Here is a 19312-nt window from a genome sequence, read left to right as displayed (position 1 = left end):
AGATATGGGAAAGTATAGTTTGAAAAGTCTTCCAACATCTATCCTTTTAAATCACTAACATTCACATACCTTAAATTATTCACTTCTAACAGACTCTTGACTGTAAAGAACTGATGGTTACCAAAGGTGAGGGGAGAGGGATAGGGGTTAAGTGGGTGATGGGGATTAAGGAGGGCACTGTGATAAGCTCTGGGTGATGTATGGAATTGTTGAATCACTACATCGTATAACTCAAATGAATAGAACACAGTACGCTAACTGGAATTAAAATAAAAACAAAAAGGGGCGCCTGGGTAGCTTAGTCGGTTAAGCGTCCGACTTTCGCTTAGGTCATGATCTCGCGGTTCGTGGGTTCGAGCCCCGCGTCGGGCTCTGTGCTGACTGCCAGCTCAGAGCCTGGAGCCTGTTTCAGAGTCTGTCACTCCCTCTCTCTCTGACCCTCCCCTGTTCACACTGTCTCTCTCACTCTCCTAGAAATAAATAAAACATTAAAAAAAAAAAAAATTTAAAACTCATGTATCTGACAACTTGTATGAGGGATACATAAAGAACTCTCAAAATTCAACAATAAGAAAACAAACAACACAATTAAAAAAGGGACAAAAGATCTGAACACAGCCTTCATGTAAGAAGATATACAGATGACAAATAAACACATGAAAAGGTACTCAAGATCATCAGTCATCTGGGAAATGCAATGAGGGAAATGAGTAACCACTAAATACTATTAGAATAATTAAAAATTTTTAAAAATAGACGAGTGCTGGAGAGGATGTTGAGCAACTGAAACCATCATACATTTCTGTGTGAATGTAAAATGGTGCAACCTCTTTGGAAAACAGTTCAGCAGTTTTTTATAAAGTTAAGTATATACTTAGCATATGACCCAGCAATCCCACTCCTAGGTATTTACCCTAAAGAAATGAAAACTTCTATTCACACAAAAATTGCTATGTGACTGTTTATAGCAGCATTATTAATAACTGCCAAAAAGTGAAAAAAAATAGATTGTCCTTCAACCAGTGAATGGATAAACTACAAATATATACCCATATAACGGAGCACTACTCGGCAATAGTAAGGAAGAACTACTGAGACATGCAACAAGGATAATCAAACACATAGGCTACTTACTGTATGATTCCATTTACATGACACTGGAAAAGGCAAAGCTATATGGACGGAGAAAACAGATTAGTGGTTGCCAGTGGCTTGGAGTGGGGTAGGGTTTGACGACAAAGGAGCAGCATGAAGGAAATTCTGGGGATGATGGAACTTTTAGGGAGCAGTGTTATGGTGCTTACGTGACAGTACACATTTGTCACAGCTCATAGAACTGCACTCCCCAAAGGGTGGATTCTTTGGTATGTAAATTTAAAAACATCACAATCATTCTGAAATGGTCAGTGACTCCATGTCAAAATTACCTGTTTACTGACAACTTTCATCAAGTCCAACTGTGGATGATGCTGAATGAAGTGAATGTAATTAACTTGAATTCCATTATGTAATATACCATGGTTGCCTTTGGGCTACTCAAATTTCTCTCACTTGGAATGCCAAGAATAGGGAAGTACTACTGCATAAAAACAGAGGCATTAACTGTGGGACAGTTTGAGAGAACAATTCTAACAGTAAATCTTTACTAGCACCTACTATATGGAAATCACATGCTACGGGATTTACGAAATAAGTCCAGAAAGCCCATGCCCCAGTGATCTACAGTAAAACTTACTTAATAATTTGATCAAAACAAGATTGTGTGGCTGGGAGGTCAATTAAATACCAAGTCTATCCTCCCTCCTCCTTACCAGTTACATTCAAACTGTGGTCGACAGGCTGAGGATAACAAGCCCTGGCTGCTTTTCCTTTTAACAGCTTTGTACCTCAAAGAAATCCAGTTGCAACCCTATCATTGTATTACGAGGTTCTGATTTTTAGAGGGTGGGAGATGGGGATGGGGGGGACAATACCCTGTAGTTATTATAAGACCATGGCCTTTTCTAGACATCTGTTCCATTAGCAATTTTTTTTAAGTAGGCTTCATGCCCAGCACAGAGTCCAACACATGACCCTGAGATCAAGACCTGAACTGAGATCAAGACCTGAACTGAGATCAAGTCGGACACTAAAAGACTGTGCCACTCAGGCACCCCAACAGATTTTTAAAAAAGATTTTATTTTTGGGGGCACCTGGCTGGCTCAGTCAGAAGAGCATGCAACTCTAGATGTTGGGTTTGTGAGTTCAAGCCCCATATGGAGCACAGAGATTACTTAAATAAAACTTAAAAAAAAATTTTTTTAAAAAGGGGAGCCTGGGTGGCTCAGTCGGTAGAGCATTCAACTCTTAATTCCAGCTCAGGTCATGATCTCACAGTTCGTGGGTTCTGGCCCCACATTGGGATCTGAGCTGAGAGTACAGAACCTACTTGGAATTCTTTCTTTCTCTCCCTGTTCCTCCCCTGTTCTCTGTCTCTCTCTCCTCTGAAAATAAACTTTAAAAAAAGTTTAAAAAAATAAAGATCTTTCTTAAGTAATCTCTACACCCAACGTTGGGGCTCAAACTTAACAACCCTAAGATCAAGAGGAGCATGTTCTTTGGACTGAGCCAGCCGGATGCCACCAATTTTTTTTTTTTTAAGTGAAGAGAATAGGGGAATAGAAAGAACAGATTATCTTTAAAACCCTTTCACTTCTGAAATGTTTAGGATTTAAACAAAATATTGTAGTAAAGGAGACTACCAGGCTGATGGCATAAAAGCCCTATCACTGTGGTACAGAATTTAATGACTGGGTTTTCTATCTGTTTCTCTCCTCATTGGCTTCTAGATGTATCTAAATGACCTCAAATTTCCCAGCCTAAAAAAAAAAAAAATAAAATAAAAAAATCCATTAATTGGTTTCTGTAAAACTTGAGAGCAACATGTTTTTCCATTAGATTTTTTGACTGGTTTGATTCTGTTTAGGTGGCTTTGACTTAACAGAAAGACAATACAGTACAGTGGTTGAGGGCACAGACTCTGGTGGCAGTGTCTGGGTTCGAGTTATTAATTAGCTTTATGTCCTTGAGCAAGTTATTCTAATCTCTTTATGCCTCAATTTCCTCATGTGAAAAACGAAGTTAATCATAAAGTATATCTCATGGGATGGTTGTGACAGTACATTGAAACTTAGAAGAGTGCCTTGCACATGGAAAGTACAAATAAACATGTGTGCTAATATTATATAGTATATATGCTTTCCTCTTCTAAATGTTAGTTATAAAAATCAGTGCATTAAAGCTAAAAGTTTTCACCCATTGTAGTATGTGTTGGTGGCATCCTATAACCATTTTTACAACTATGGACATTAAAAAAAAAAGTGGGGTGCCTGGGTGGATCAGTCAGTTAAGCATCAGACTCTTGATTTTGGCTAGGGTCATGGTCTCAGTTTGTGAATTCCAGCCCCACACTGGGCTCTGTGCTGACAGTGCAGAGCCTGCTTGGGATGGGATTCTCCATCTCTCTCAAATAAATAATACTTAAAAAACAATACAAAACCAAAGTGACTGAAAAAAAAATGGTAGTGGTAAATGGTCAACAGGAGGCTGATGAGGGGTCCTATGGACAGGAAAGACCCAAGTCAAGAGGGTTGGGTATCATCTTACTTCTGCCATAGTTATGTGAGCTCCCTTTGACCAGAGCTTCTACATCTATAATTAAGAGTGGGATCCGACAAATTCTTAAGACCTTACCATTCTCTAACAATTAGTGTAAGATTTTAAATTAAGTTAATATATACAGATTTCAGTTTGTCTGCTGCCACTGGCACACCTACTTCACAGTACAGACTGATGAACACTGGTAGCGTATGGTCTCCAAAGTATTTGGGGGCTTTCCATGAAGACCTCAGGTCAAAAGTAGTATGTTCCATGTTCATATCTTCTCTAACACAACGATTTTTTGATCAGGCATTTTGAAATACTATTATAATATTCAATGCTATAACTACAAATGAGTGAAATAAGCACGTTTTGCAAATGTAGATGAGGATGTTAACTCAGGAATAAATTATCATTAATTAAACCATCAAATATTTTGAAATAGTGTCATGGGAACGCTTTACTTCATAATTTGGTGTAAGTTTTGATCACTGGTATATTGTAGAGGCACTCGCAAATAGTATAAGCTAACCCTTTGGGGGAAAAATAGTAGTTTCAACTAAGTTAGCCCAATTTCCCTAATCATCTAGTTCATGTTACAATTAATTGTAAAGTTAATCCAATTTAAGTCCTTGTTCTTCAAATTGGTCTTTTGTGGCCTCCTAAATTTAAAACTATATCTTTCTCCATTGTGAGGAAAACTTCTATTCAGGTTCCATTTTTCGATATTGAATATCTAAGCTTATTTAAAAACACAGAAATTTAGTTCTCAAATACTACACTATATAAGAATCCTAGCAAGTTATAGTACTTGGTATTAAGAGAAATCTTGAGGAGGGAGTGCTTTCATCCAATGATATGTTTTGTTTAAGTGCTCTATTTTATTGATGGGCAAACGGAGATATGGAAAGGAATTCACTTAGAAAAGTAGACAAAAGTTAGTCAAACACATAACTAGGTTTGACTGGGGAATGGACCACTTAGTACCATGTGTTTTCAGGCAAGGTACTTAACCTCTCTGAACCAATGTCCTTATCTGCACAGTGGGACTAACAATATCTAACTTGTGGGGTTGTGAGAATCAAATAATATAACACTTGAAAGTGCTTATGATAATGCCTGATTAATCTGTGTAGGTTTCAGTAAAAGATATTATTGAAGGGAAATAACTGGTCCAAGTACCCCTGACATTCTTATCTAAGCAGCCATCTCCAATAAATGCTTATACTAAATACTATATAGAATATAACTTATTTATCTGCAACTTTCTAAATGGCTTACTATACGGGTGGCTGAGGGAGGGGGGAGAAGTGGTCCTTTAAAGGTTCCCTAACTGGTGACATTCACTGTACTGGTGTCAATACAGCCACAAGACTTGAAATAAAGTACTAAATTTGTAAAAATTTCCTTCTTGAGTTTGACGTTAAAGCAAAGATTCTAGAAGCATGTTTTCAAGGATATTAGCCAAGTATCTCCTGTTTGCTAGGCACAGCAGGGTACTATATCAAAATTATGATCAAATCAATCACTGCCTCACTGTGATCCTAAGCCTTTTTTGGACATCAGCCTCTTTACCGAGTTTTTAAAAAGATTATCTTCCTGGGCCATCCCGTCCCCCTAGCCCTAACATTCTTTTATTTGAAATCTGTGCTCAATCAGCGTTGAGTGGAATGGTTTTTAAACCACTTATCAAGTATATAACTGAGTTCAAACGGCTTCAACTTCACATCAGAGCTTCGTAAGAATGAAGCAGAAAACGAAGATGCTTGCATGTGGGCTTTCCTAGATAAAAGTATCTGACACAAGAAAAGCCTGCCAAAAGCCAAGCAGGCAGCGCGAAGGAAGGGTCGTCTTCCCCCGAATACATCCTTTACCACTCTGGATTCGGCGAATATGAGAGAGGAAAAAAAATGGATCACTACATCGTTTCCAAACTCTCTCCCTTTCCCTTGGAGGCTGATCTCCCTGCAGCCATGGCCCCTTATAGTCTCCGCTCTGGGGAGCTCGGGTTCTCACAGCCCCTGGTCCTTCAGGTACTTCGGAGTCTCCAAGCCCTGATCCCGTGCCCACAGAAGCCCGTCTTCACTGCCCGCTGCCGTTCCTTCCAAACCCAAGTGGTCTCTGAGTGCTCCTGCCCCTCAGGAACCTAAGTCTCCGCTGCTCTGTTCCTGAACCCTTAGGAGCCCGGGTCTTCACTGTCCCGCTTCTGTCTCTTAGGAGCCCAAGTCCTCAGAGCTCCGCTTTTACCTTTCGGGAGCCCGTGTCTTCACGCCCCTTTCCATTCCGACCCTCTACTCTTAAGAGTACGGGTCCTCACAATCCTGTCCCTTTCACACCGCTTTCCCTCAGGTGCCGGAGAACTCACATCCGTCCCGGTTCCCTAAGTCCCGTCTACAGCCCCGATCCCCACAGCCGCGTCTTCTCCGAGCCCGGAGCCCCTTAGTCCCGTCCCAACAGCCTGATTCCTCGCACAACCCGGTCTCCTCCACAACCTAGCTCTTCAAACACTGACCCACTGTGGGTCTGGGTCCTGACTCCCTCCTCCCGCTCTTCTTCCTCAACTGCCAGGGCCCAAGACTCACAGGCAGCAGCGTCTATCTCCCCATGATATGCGGAGACTGCCCCAGTGAAGCGTTCGTCTCAGCAGCCGGTCCGACTGCTCGGCCCTCCCCGAGTACTTCCGGCACCGCTCCCCGCCTCCAACCCGGAAACGCGCGGCTCTTCCGGCCGGCGGGCGCGCGCCTTGTTTACGCAGGCGCAGACTGCCCTTTGACACGTGGTCGCGGTCCCAGGCTGTTGCTCTGCTCCGGCGGTTGGGGATTTTCTTGCTTGTGGTTGACAGGCAGCGTGGGCGAACTCGTCGCCTTCTACCCCGGCGTTGCGATCCCTGCCCTTGCTGTTTCTTTCAGTCTCCGCGTATCGTATATGCTACCACAGCCGATAATTGACGCCCTTGGATGGCTTGGAGGTCGCCATTTTTAGTTGATTTAGTTGCCTTTGTGGTGGTATCTGGACGGAGATATCACCTGGGACCGCAGCACCGCGTGGGTAATCCTGTTGAAATCTAACACTGGAGTTGGCAGCACAAGAGCATGGAGAGGAGAGACCGGTTGTACCTGTGGATTGCAAATAGTATTAATTGAGGACTTCCTGTCATCAAGGAACTTTGCTAAGCCTCTTAACTCCGATGTATCATTTAATCTTTATAAAAATGTATGTTTTGAAATGGGGGAGGGGCAGAGAGGAACAGAGAATCCCAAGCAGGTTCCACAGAGGTCTGACGATGGGCTTGATGCCACCATCCCAGGACTTGAACCAATATAAAGGCTCAGATGCCCAATCAACTGAGCCACCCAGGTGCCCCTGAGGGGGGCGCCTGAGTGGTTCAGTGGGTTACGCGTGGGACTCTTATTTTTGAACGAGAGAGCGAGACAGCGCGAGCGAGCATGCGCAAGGGAGCGGACGAGAGAGAGCGACACACACACAGAATCTGAAGCAGGCTCCAGGCTGTGAGCTGTCAGCATATGCCTAACCGCGGGGCTCCAAACTCAAGAATCAGGAGATCATGACCTGAGCCTAAGTCCGAGGCTTAACCGACGGAGCCACCCAGGCGCCCCAAGCGTGGGACTCTTGATCTCAGGTCCTGATCTCAGGTTGGTGAGTTCCAGCCTTTAGGTGGGGCTCCTCCTCCCTGCTGATGACATGGAGCCCGTATTATCACTTAATCATTTAAGGAAAACGGAGAGGGGCGCATGAGTGGCTCAGTGGGTTAAGCATGGGACTTCATCTCAAATCATGATCTCAGGTTGGTGAGTTCCAGCCTCCAGGCGGGGCTCCTCCTCCCTGCAGATAACGTGGAGCTGGTTTGGGATTATGCCTCTCCCTTGCTCTCCCTCCCTCTCTCTCTCAGAATAAAATAATAATAATAATAAAACTTTAAAATAAAATACAACCCCTGAGAGATTAAGTAAGATTCTAATAAATGCAGTCTCAACTTGAACTCTGAACTAACCCTATCCTGTGTGTAACTGTTAAACTGATCGTTTTAGTTTTTACATCAAACACTTTGGGATTACTTTTTTACTTTATCCCAGGTGCTAGGTATGTAAGACCCAGTCCCAGCCAATGTGATATTCACAATAAGATGAAGAACCAGGAAACACAAAGGAATATACAAAGGGCCATGACAGCCCAAAGTGAGCCATGGTAACTGCCTGCAAAAATCAGGAAGAAGTGTCCCCCACCTGTATTGGTGCAGTAACCTGCCCTTCTTGTCTTTTTATTTTTTAAGCTTATTTTATTTATTTGTTAAGTTTTATTTTTTAGTAGTCTCTACTTCCGGCATGGGGCTCAAACTCAACCCCTAGATCAAGAGTCACAGGCTCTTTGAGCCAGCCAGGTGCCCCCAGTGGCCTTCTTGTCTTTACATCTTCTCATCTTTGGCCCATCAAACTTCCAGTCACCTCTACATTGCCACCAGATGCAGATTCTTAGATTCAAGACCCCTTTACCATCAGGCTTCAAGCGGTCTTCCTTAGCCTGATTTTCCTGCTATAGCTCTCTTCATTCTCCTGAGGATCTGGCACACCTTTCCTCCCACTCCATCTTTTTAAGACCAGTTTAAATGTACATTCACTCATTTAACAGAGTGTTCCATTGTGTGCCAAGCCTTTTGATAGGCCCTGGTTTATATACTAGTAGATAAGAATCCACAAACCATGAGATCGTGACCTGAGCTAAACTCGGACACTCAACCAACTGAGCCATCCAGGTGCCCCAAATAATGATCTGTGTTTAAAAAATGACCAGTGGATTGATTATAGGAGAAGCCCCCAACAAACACAACTGACAGTGCCGTGCTAGGCTTCCCGCCTGTTTACAGGTCTGCTTCCTATTATTGTGGAAGAGCCGTTTATGTGACTCCCTTCTCTTGAAGCTTCTACTTTGAAGAGGTCAGGTACTTCTATATATTATTAAAATATATTAGTGCTGGGGCACCTGGGTGGCTTAGTCGGTTAAGTGTCCGACTTTGCTTAGGTCATGATCTCGCAGTTTGTGGGTTCGAGCCCCGTGTTGGGCTCTGTGCTGACTGCCAGCTCAGAGCCTGGAGCCTATTTCAGAGTCGGTGTCTCCCTCTCTCTGACCCTCCCCTGCTCACGCTGTCTCTCTCTCCTAGAAATAAAAATATTTAAAAATATATATATTAGTGCTCACTTCAGTACTATATATACTAAAATTGGAATAGCACAGAGAAGATTAGCATGCCCACTGCACAAGGATGACATGCAAATTCGTGAAGCATTACGTATTTTTCACTGTGTTTTGTATGTAAGCGAATTGATCACTGAATTCTGCTTCTGAAGCCAATATTGCACTGTATATTAACTTATGTATATTAAATAAACTTTTATTTAAAAATAAATAAATATATTAAGGAGAGTAAAATGCCTGATGGTCTATATTTTTTGTTTCAAAAAATCTATGTAGGGGAGCCTGGGTGGCTCAGTAGTTGAGTGTTGGACACTTGATTTTGGCTCAGGTCACGTCACGATCACAGGGTTGTGTAATTGAACCCCACGTCAGGTTCTGCACTGAGCGTGGAGGCTACTGGAGATATTTTCTCTCTCTCTCTCTCTCTCTCTCCCCTCCCCATGTCCCTTCCCCCACCCTGCCCCCACTCAAGCACTCGCACTCTCTCTCTAAAAAAAATTTAAAAATTAAAAAAAAACTCTATGTAGGGGCTCCTGGGTGGCTCAGTCAGTTGAGCAGATGACTTCGGCTCAGGTCACAATCTCACGGCTTGTGACTTCGAGCCTCATGTCAGGTTCTATGCTGACAGCTAGGAGCCTGGAGCCTGCTTTGGATTCTGGTCCCCCTCTTGCTCTGCCCCTCCCTAACTCATGCTCTCTCTCTCAAAAATAAATAAAGTATAAAAAAAATCTATATGTACTTAGGAAATAGTCTGGCAAGGGAAACACTAAACCGTTCATAGTAGTTTGGGGAAAACATTCTCACACTTCTGTACTGTTTCAACATTTTTACAATTAGCACATACTGTTTTTGTATTAAATCAAGTATATGTGATTGATTCCATTTTTATGCCATTCTGGAAAAGGCAAAACTACAGGACCAGAGAAGAGCACTGATTACCAAGATTGGGACTAGGGGAAGAAGGTGAGTAGAAAAGGAAACAAAGGAACTTTTGTGGGTGATGGAAATGTTTGACATTTGATTGGTTGTGGTACCAGATACATGTCTATATGAGTTTGTTAAACCATATGATAAAAAAGAGATATTTATATGTAAATTACATATCAACAAACCTGACTTTAGAAAATGAAATATAGGGAGAAAATGCAGAAAGCAAAGACAATTTTTTTTAATACTTTGTTTTAATGTTTATTTATTTTTTTAGAGAGAGAAAGAGCACAAGGTGGTGATGGGGCACATAGAGAAGGATAAAGAGAGAATCCCAAGTATCCTCCATCCCATGAACCATGAGACTATATATAACTTGAGCCAAAACCAAAAGTCAGATGCTTAAATGACTGAGCCCCCCAGGGCTCCCAGTTCCCCCGAAGCAAGAACAATTTAAAAAATATTTTCAATTATACAAGTAATAAAATAGCTCATTATGCTTTTTTGAAATAGAATATCACAGGTAAATCATTCCTGTAAATTATTTTAAATAATTAGAATATTACACGTAAAACATTTAAAAAAATCTATGTATTTGTACATAGGAAACGTGTGTATCATGACCCTCATCCTTCCCTCCTTCCCAGAAGTAATCATTGATGTGTGTTCTTGCAAATCTATTTTAGAAAGTTAATAAAATATGTGGCGTTAGAAAATATATAGCCCTGGGTTTTTATGTGCACACATGTATGCTCTTTGTTTACACTGATCACTTAATGTGATATTCTATTCAACACCTTCACTCATTTTTTAAATATCTGTTGATAAAGATCTACTTCAGTCAATCCAAACGTAGTTATTGATTTTTTTTTTCCCTGCACGTTAATCGTCGTCATGCTGTACCTTATTCTTCAACTCTTGTCACTCAATGCTTTTGGGTGTCTAATTCACTCCTGGCAGCGCAGCAGCGAACATTCCACTTTATGAACACACTACACTCTGCTAATCCGTTAGCAGATTAGCTTGCTCCCAATTTTTCTCTTACAGGGAAGCTGTGCTGCCAGTGCTTCCCTGGTGGGACCCCTTCAGGGTCGACGGCCGGGGGTGGCACAAGGTTGTGCATTTTCAATTTTAATAGGGTGGGATTCGTGTCTTCTGCAGATGGGTACCCACAGCCGCCCAGAAGCGGATCTGCGGCGCAGCGTACAACAGGTGCCACCCCATGCCCACTGCAGCTGGCGGCAGCTGGCCCCGCCCTCTCCTACAAAAGCTCTTCCTGGTCCCTCCCTCTGCGTCCGCCGGCCCCTTCCCAGCAAGCACCGCGCATATTTGCATATAATTTATGTCCTTGCCTTTACTTCTATATAAAAATCGAAAGGACAAATCCTAAGAGTCTTCTTGTGAAGATTGCTCTCTGGCCAGAATGTCTTGCAGACCCTGCCCCCACCCCTCAACTTGAAACGTCGAATAGGAAATTGCGTTAGCTTTGTTTTCACCTTTAGCAAAAAAGGGATTCGCCAACACTGCCACCCTGCTTTTGCGCCCGTTCAGGCAAAAAGGGCTTCTGTCGTGAGTGGCACACGTAGGGCAGCTCCATTGCTCTGCGTGCGGAATCGACATCAAGAGATTTCGGAAGCATAATTTTTTGGTACCTGGGCAGCTGGTGATCGTTGGTCCCGGCGCCCCTGTTTTGAGTAGTACGAAAAAAAGGTTTAGAGCTTCGGCGGCTCAAGATTTGAAGAAAGGTTGTGGTTGTTTTGCTTGGTGTTGCCCTTGAGTTTCGTTGTTTACAGTATAAATGACGGTATATAAAGTAGTAGTTGTAAAAAGTTCTAATCGGTGACTTTTTATCCCGGTTACGTCAACCAGTTACGGAAGGAAATGTCAATGATTTGTGAGCATTAAGGTGTTTTCACGTGGAAAAACCGCTCAGGTGATTACTGACGTAGGTAAGAGTAGTTGTTTTACGTTTTACAGGTGAGGGGATTGAGATTTTAGCCAAGTAAGTTACAGGTTTGAGAGTGAGGGAACGTCCGGCCTCCTCCTAGGTGCCTGTCTGCAGGGGTGATGGAATCATCACACATAACTTTGATTTTGTAAAAATTCTTCCCCTTTAACCAGGCTAGTATGATATGTGCATGGATTTTTATCTGTATCTATCCCTTTCTAAAGCTGTGGTAGGGCTGCTGGGATGGCTCAGTCGTATGACTTGGGCTCAGATCCTGATCTTGTAGTTCCTGAGTTTGAGCCGCCTGTCAGGATCTGTGCTGACAGCTGGGAGCATGGAACCTGCTTTGATTGTGTCCCCCTCTCTTCCCCTCCCCTGTTCGTTCTCTCTCTCAGAAATAAATAAATGAAGGAAGGAAGGAAGGAGAAAGAAAGAAAATGCTGTATATAATACATATACAAAAAACATGTTAGTCAACTGTTTTATGTTATCATTTAAAAAATATTTATTCATTTTTGAGAGACAGAGCGTGAGTGGGGGAGGGTCAGAGAGAGAGAGAGGGAGACACAGAATCCCAAGCAGGCTCCAGGCTCTGAGCTGTCGGCACAGAGCCCTATGTGGGGCTTGAACTCACGAATGGTGAGATCATGACCTGAGCTGAAGTCAGACCGCCTAACCGGCTGAGCCACCCAGATGCCCCTGTTTTACGTTATCAGTAAAGCTTCTAGTCAACAGAAGGCAGTTTGGGAGGAGTCAGAAGTTCTACTGGATGAGAAGTTCTACTGGAGCTTTTTTACAGTGGGGGAAGTGGTGGGAGGGTGACACCCCTCAGCGCTGCAATGTTCAAGGGTCAACTGTAGTAGTGATGGACCCAGTACCTGATGTAGTGAGGCACTCACAAGGCTTATTGAAAGGAGAGACTAGCAAACTGAGTACTGTGCTGAATTTGGTTGGGAGGAGGAGATCTGGGAAAGCTTTTCTGAAGCAAAGACTTTGTACCTGAAACCGGAAAAAGAAATAGAAGAGCCTTGTAGGGTTCAAAGTTGTGGGGGTAAGGGCTCTTTAGTAGAGGCAAAGGCTTGAGGGTGGAGCCAATGAGCTACAGTACAAGAGCTGAAAGACCAGACTGGCCAGCCTGAAACCAGCCAGGTGGCAGCCGGAAGAAGCCACTGACTTCTGGTCTCACAGGCCTTGGATGTTCCCTGCAGTATTTTTTTTTTAATGTTTTATTTATTTTTGAGAGAGAGAGAGAGAGAGAGAGACAGCGTGAGCCGGGAGGGTCAGAGAGAGAGAGAGGGAGACACAGAATTCGAAGCAGGCTCCAGGCTCCAAGCTGCCAGCACAGAGCCCCACGTGGGGCTCGAAACCATAAACGGTGAGATCATGACCTGAGCCGAAGCTGGATGCTCAACCAACTGAGCCACCCAGCCACCCACCCCCTTTAAAAAAAAAAAAAAAAAAAAGCGTAAGTGATTAAGAGTTACCTCCACCATGTATCAGCATACTTTTTCTGTAAAGAGGCCAGATGGTGCATATTTTAGATTTTGTGGTCATATAGTCTCTGCCAGCCACTCAACTCTGCTATTGCAAAGCAGTGCAGACAATATACAAACAAGTGGGAGTAGCTGTGTTCCAATAAAGTTTTACCTACAGACACTGAAATTTGAATTTCACATAAATTCACATATGAAAATAATATGAAGTATTATTTTGATTTTTTTTTAAATGTTTTATTTATTTCTAGGAGAGAGAGAGAGAGAGAGACAGCGTGAGCAGGGGAGGGTCAGAGAGAGAGGGAGTCACAGACTCCGAAACAGGCTCCAGGCTCTGAGCTGGCAGTCAGCACAGAGCCCGACGCGGGGCTCGAACCCACGAACCGCGAGATCATGACCTAAGCGAAAGTCGGACGCTTAACCGACTAAGCCACCCAGGCGCCCCTTGATTTATTTTTTTAATCCTGCCAGCCATTTAAAAATGTGAAAAACAGGGGTGCCTGGGTGGTTCCGTTGGTTAAGTGTCTGACTTCGGCTCAGGTCATGATTTCACAGTTGGTGAGTTTGAGCCTTGAATAGGGCTCTCTGCTGCCAGCACACAGTCTGCTTCAGATCCTCTGTCCCCCTCTCCCTCTGCCCCTCACCCACATGCACTCTCTCTTTCTCTCTCTCAAAAATAAACATTTAAAAAATAAAAATGTGAAAAGCATTCTTTTTTCTTTAAATTTTTAATGCTTATTTCTGAGAGAGAGAGGCAGGACATGAGTAGGGGAGGGGCAGAAAGAGAGGGAAAAACAGAATCCAAAGCAGGCTCCAAGTTCCAAGCTGTCAGCACAGAGCCAGACGTGGGGCTCAAACTCACAAACTGCAAGATCATAACTTGAGCCAAAGTTGGACGCTTAACCCCCTGAGCCACCCAGGCATCTCATGTGACAACCATTCTTTCTCACTTGATCTTGATCTTGACCCTTGATCTTGGGGTCATGAGTTCAAGCTCCATATTCGGCACGGAGCTTACTTTAAAAAAAATAATGAATAATAATAAAAATCAAATGTTGCATGGGAACATTTATGATAATGTGCCGGGAGCCGCACCGGCCTCTCTGGATGGCAGTCACAGCAAGGGAATGGCAATGTTTGCACAGCTTCTGCCATGAGAAATGAAGACTAGTATCTCCTTCTGCTACTACTGGCTCATGTTGGAAATGAGCCTGCTGGTATTGACCAGGCCTCACAATATTCCATATCAAACCCATATTCTGAACACAGTTACCTCATAGGAAAAGCATATTCCTGCCTTTACAAAAGAGATTTTAGATAAGAGCTCTGTGGATCATTGTCAAAAGGTTCTTCCTATGGGCCTTGCAGATCCAAGACTTAGATAATAAAGGGGGTTAAGAACACAAGAGTTACTATTGAGCCTGGTCCCATATCAGAAGAGCCTAATTTATAGTTAAGGACAGATAAGTACCGAACATAACTTACTAATTGGTGATGTATGGCAGTCCCTTCCTCAGGGCCTACATTCCACAGACATCTTCCCTTACACTGGCAGCTGGGATGAGGATAGATAAGAGTAATTAAAACATAAACCCAGATGCAAAGACTGATACATATAGAGCCCCCTTGGTAGTTTCCACAAACTAACCAATTCAGAATCATTCATCCTCTTGAGAGCCAGACAGAAAGACTCCTAACTTATCTATATACAATGTAACTTATATGTTATCCTGTCTTTCACTAAGAGCATCCTGTTATTTCCTTGGTTGTAAATTCACCATGACTGGGATAATTCTGCAATTGATATCACAAAAGACTTCTCATTGTAAGAAATTCCTTTTCTCTGACCTCATATGGTTGTTGAACCTTTAAATAAAGACACCAAAACCGACAGGACAGAGATGCCTGCCTGGTGATCAGAAAGAATCTCAGGGCTCTCTCATTCTCTCTCGCCGACACCGTCCATCCTTCAGGGACCCCTGGACCTGTCGGAGCCGGCACGGCCTCCAACAATAATGGTTCATCTCTATGATGTGCTTATCAAGTCCCAGTCCCTATATTAAGCACTTAGCATGCATTAGCTCCTATTATTAATCATATAAACCAATGAGGTAGGTAGTATTATTTAGCTCACTTTACAGATTAGAAAACAAAACCTCCAAGAGGCCCAGATCACATAGCAAGAAAGTAGCAGAGTCAAGAGGTGAGCCCAAGTCTTCTGATAGGAATCGGGTCTCTGACTGCCCAGAATGCCCCCAGGAGAAAGTCAACTATAGCGGAATCTATTAGGAAGGATCATTGGGAAAGTGAAGCTTTTTCATTTTGCTTATCCATAGTCCCCTCTTTTCTTTTTTAAGTTTTATTTATTTAAATGATCTCTACACGCAACATGGGGCTCAAACTCATAACCCCAATATCAAGAATAACACACTCTTCTGATTGGGCCAGCCCGACACCCCCATTTTTTCCTACTTTCTATGAAAATACAGAGGATATGAAAAGGTTAGAGAAATAATGGAGACGCATAGTCACTGGAATACAAATGATGACAAAATCAGTCCCAGAAGACCAATTTTATATGATTCCTTTTATATAAAATGTCCAGGCAAGGCAAATCTATAGAGACAGAAAGCAGAAGAAAACAGGTAAGTAGCTGCCTGGAGCTGGAGGTGGGAACACTTTTATTTATTTACATTTGCAATACAAAATAGAAGCTGGGTGTGAACACACACACACACACTCACACCAGCCTGGGGAGGGGGAGCTGGGACAAGGTCAGCTGGGCTGGACCCCAAACCCTTGGGCATAAGAGGAGGACCCCAGCCGGTCCCCTGCCAACCCCCCACCCCGGGTTCTGTGGGAGGTGCGGGGAGGGGTCCCAGTGAGTGCATCAAGGCCCCATGTGAATGTCACTAGAGATACCCCCTGGGACAGGGACCGCCCATTCCCACGGAGCCAACAGGGCCAGGTACAGGGTCCTCTAGCTCCCAGCCTAGGTCAAAGTGCAGGGTTCAGCAAAGGCATGGCCCAAGTCCAGGGTCTGGGCAAAGGCATGGCCCCCACTCGGGCCCTCCCCTGAAGTGGATCTGAGCTCAGTGTGGGTGTGGACATCTATACCAGAGGCTGGGGGCATGGTGGGAGGGTAGTGTAGGGGCATGCCCTACAAATGGACATGGGGGATCTTTAGGGGGTGAAGCAAATGTCCTAAAAATACGTTATGGTCACAGTTGTACACTTCTAGAAATTTATTAAAAATTAAAGATCATTGAATTGTGCATTTAAAATGCGTAAGTTTTGTGGTATGTAAATTATACTTGAATAAAGATGTAAAAAAAAAAAAAATCAAGGGCTGGAAGGAGAATACACTCAGCTAGGAGCCTGAGAATCTGTAATCGGTTTATGAAATAAGTTCTCTAATTTAGAAACTTGACCTTAGTGGACTTCCTGCATGCTGAGCTTCTGTGTGTTAGCTGATTATGTCACTACCCCCCTCATTTAAGACCCTTCCGTGGCGCCTAACTCGTTTGGTTTAACATCCTGTAAGTCTCCGTGACTCACCATCCTTTGTTCTCAGGGCTCTGGCCGCACTGGTTTTTCTCTGTGTATCTCTGAAGTCACTACCCTCTCCTTGCCTCAGGGCCTCTAGAAAGTTCTTCCTTCTAGCTGGAAATGTTCTTTCTCAACAGGTCCTCCCCCTTTCCCATCATGGCTACTTCCTCTTCATTCTTTTTTTCTTTTTCTTTTTTAATAGTTTATTGTCAAGTTGGTTTCCATATAACACCTAGTGCTCATCCCCACAAGTGCCCTCCTCCACTCTTCGTTCTTTACATCTCAGGTCAAATGTTACTTTCTCAGGGAGGCCTTCCTTGACTTCCCCACCTCTCACTAGGTTAGCTCCCGCACGCTCTGCTACACTCTTTCATGGCATGTACTTCTTAGCAGCATATTATCATAATTGTTATTAGTGCATTTATACTCAATGCAAAGTTAGTTGCTCAATATTTATATTCCCCAGCCAGAATGTCACCTGTGTGAGGGCATGAAACCTGTGTCTTGTATATCTCCTGCATCCTTGGTGTCTGATGTGGTACCTGGCACTTAGTAAGCATTCAATACATTTTCATAGCTCTTCATAATCCATACAGTGTTTATGGGTATACAAGTACCTTTGCTGCTATTTCTTAAGCACCTGCTATGTCCAAGGATATGGGTGTAGCAAGGCAGCCTGCTCCTGTCCATTCTCAGAAGTAGGACAAGAACACTCTGCCCATTTTATAGGTAGTCCAAGTTTACACAACTAGTAAGGAAGTTGCCTTCTGTAACTAAAATGGAACTCCTTCTACTCAGGTCATAGACTCCATACAGGATGGGTTTACTCCAGGTTGGGGGGGTGGGGTAGGCAGGGGAGGTGATTCAGGGAGATTGATTTTGAGAAGCCATGAAGTATTGGCACTTTAAGGGTGGAGGGGAAGAGGAGTTTGTCAGAGAAGAGGAAGTTTCTAACCTTCAGGTAGGGAGATATAAGTATGGCTCCTCTCTCAAAACTGACCGAACCTGGGGGTGCCTGGCTGGCTCAGTCTGTAGAGCATGTCACTCTTGATCTCAGGGTCATGAGTTTAAGCCTCATGTTGGGCATAGAGCTTACTTAAAAAAACACAAAGCCAAAAAATAGGTCCCTGAGCTCCCCTATGTTGGGATATGTGACCAACAGATGGTCACATAAAAACTGTGTTTCTATACAGTAATAATCCAAAAAGGAAATTAAGAAAACAATTCCATTTATAACAACATCAAAAAATAAAATGCTTAGGAATAAACTTAACCAAGGAGGTGAAACTAAACCAAGGATGAGTGTAACTTGTACACTGACTGACACTGACTACAAAACATCCTGAAAGAAATTAAAGAAGACACAAATAAGTGGAAAGACATCCCATGTTCATGGGCTTACTATTATTGTTGAGATAGCCAAACAGATCTGTGGATTCAATACAATCCCTATAAAAATCCTAAGACAGTTTTTGCAGAAATAGAAAATCCATCCCAACATTCCGATGGAATCTCAAGACCCCTAATGGCCAAAATACTCTTGGAAAAGAACAAAGTTGGAAGACTACACTTCCTCATTTCAAAAATTCCTACAAAGCTATAATAAGTAAAACAGTGTGGCATTGATATAAAGACAGACATACAGCCCAATGGAATAGAGAGTCCTTGTATCAAATAATTAAAACAATTTTTTAATGTTTATTTATTTTTGAGAGACAGAGACAGAGCATGAGCAGGGGAAGAGCAGAGAGAGAGACACACACAGAATCTGAAGCAGGCTCCAGGCTCTGAGCTATAGCACAGAGCCTGACACAGGTCTCAAATTCACAGACCATGAGATCATGACGTGAGCTGATGTCAGATGCTTAACCAACTGTGCCACCCAAGCGCATCCGAAAGTCAAGTTTTGAAGATAAATTTTGTGTACCCATTCATAGCAGCATTATTCATAATAGCCAAAAGATAGAAACAATTCAAATGCCCATCAGAGGATAAATAGATAAACGAAATGAATAAATATCCATGTAATGGAACATTAGTTGGTCATTAAAAGGAATGAAGTACTGGTACCTGTTACAACATGGATGGACCTTGAGGACATTCTGCTAAGTGAAATAAGGTGTCTGCACACAAGATCAAATGTCATGTGTTTTCACTTATTTGAGGAACCTAGAATGGTCAGATTCATGGAGACATAAAGTAGGAGAGTAGTTACTAGGGACTGAAGTGGGGGTAGTACGGGAAGTGACTGTATAGTAAGCACTGAGTTTTAGTTGAGGATGATGTCAAAGTTCTAGAGCTGGACAGTGGTAATGTTTGCACAACTCTGTCAATGTACTTAATGCAATTCAAGTGTACACTGATAAGTGGTTAAAATGCTAAATTTTATGTTATATGTATTTTACCACAATTTTATTTTTTAATTTTAATTTGTTATTATTATTTAAGATTTTATTTTTAAGTAATCTCCACACCTAATGTTGGGCTTGAACTCACAACCCCGAGACCAAGAATCAAGTGCTTAACCAACTGAGCCAGCCAGGC

General features: G+C 42.8%; 1 protein-coding gene and 2 non-coding genes across 3 annotated transcripts in view; 2 read left to right on the top strand and 1 right to left on the bottom strand.

Annotated features, from left to right (window-relative positions):
• Window positions 1-6342, bottom strand: part of TAF12 (TATA-box binding protein associated factor 12) — a 35157-nt gene extending 28815 nt beyond the window's left edge. The window contains exon 1 of the mRNA XM_077775641.1: window positions 6223-6342. The gene's annotated coding sequence lies outside the window, so the exon portion shown is untranslated. The remainder of the gene's footprint in view (window positions 1-6222) is intronic.
• Window positions 6343-8846: 2504 nt separating this feature from the next.
• LOC144241351 (U6 spliceosomal RNA) lies at window positions 8847-8953 on the top strand. The gene has a single exon (XR_013338042.1). It is a non-coding gene; the product is annotated as a U6 spliceosomal RNA (small nuclear RNA).
• A 2378-nt stretch (window positions 8954-11331) lies between these two features.
• Window positions 11332-11465, top strand: LOC144241367 (U11 spliceosomal RNA). The gene has a single exon (XR_013338056.1). It is a non-coding gene; the product is annotated as a U11 spliceosomal RNA (small nuclear RNA).
• Window positions 11466-19312: the final 7847 nt, after the last annotated feature.

The sequence above is a fragment of the Crocuta crocuta genome, unplaced genomic scaffold (genome assembly GCF_008692635.1).
Source record: "Crocuta crocuta isolate KB4526 unplaced genomic scaffold, BGI_CrCroc_1.0 scaffold127, whole genome shotgun sequence".
NCBI lineage: Eukaryota > Metazoa > Chordata > Mammalia > Carnivora > Hyaenidae > Crocuta > Crocuta crocuta.
This window is presented reverse-complemented; position numbering and strand designations above follow the sequence as displayed.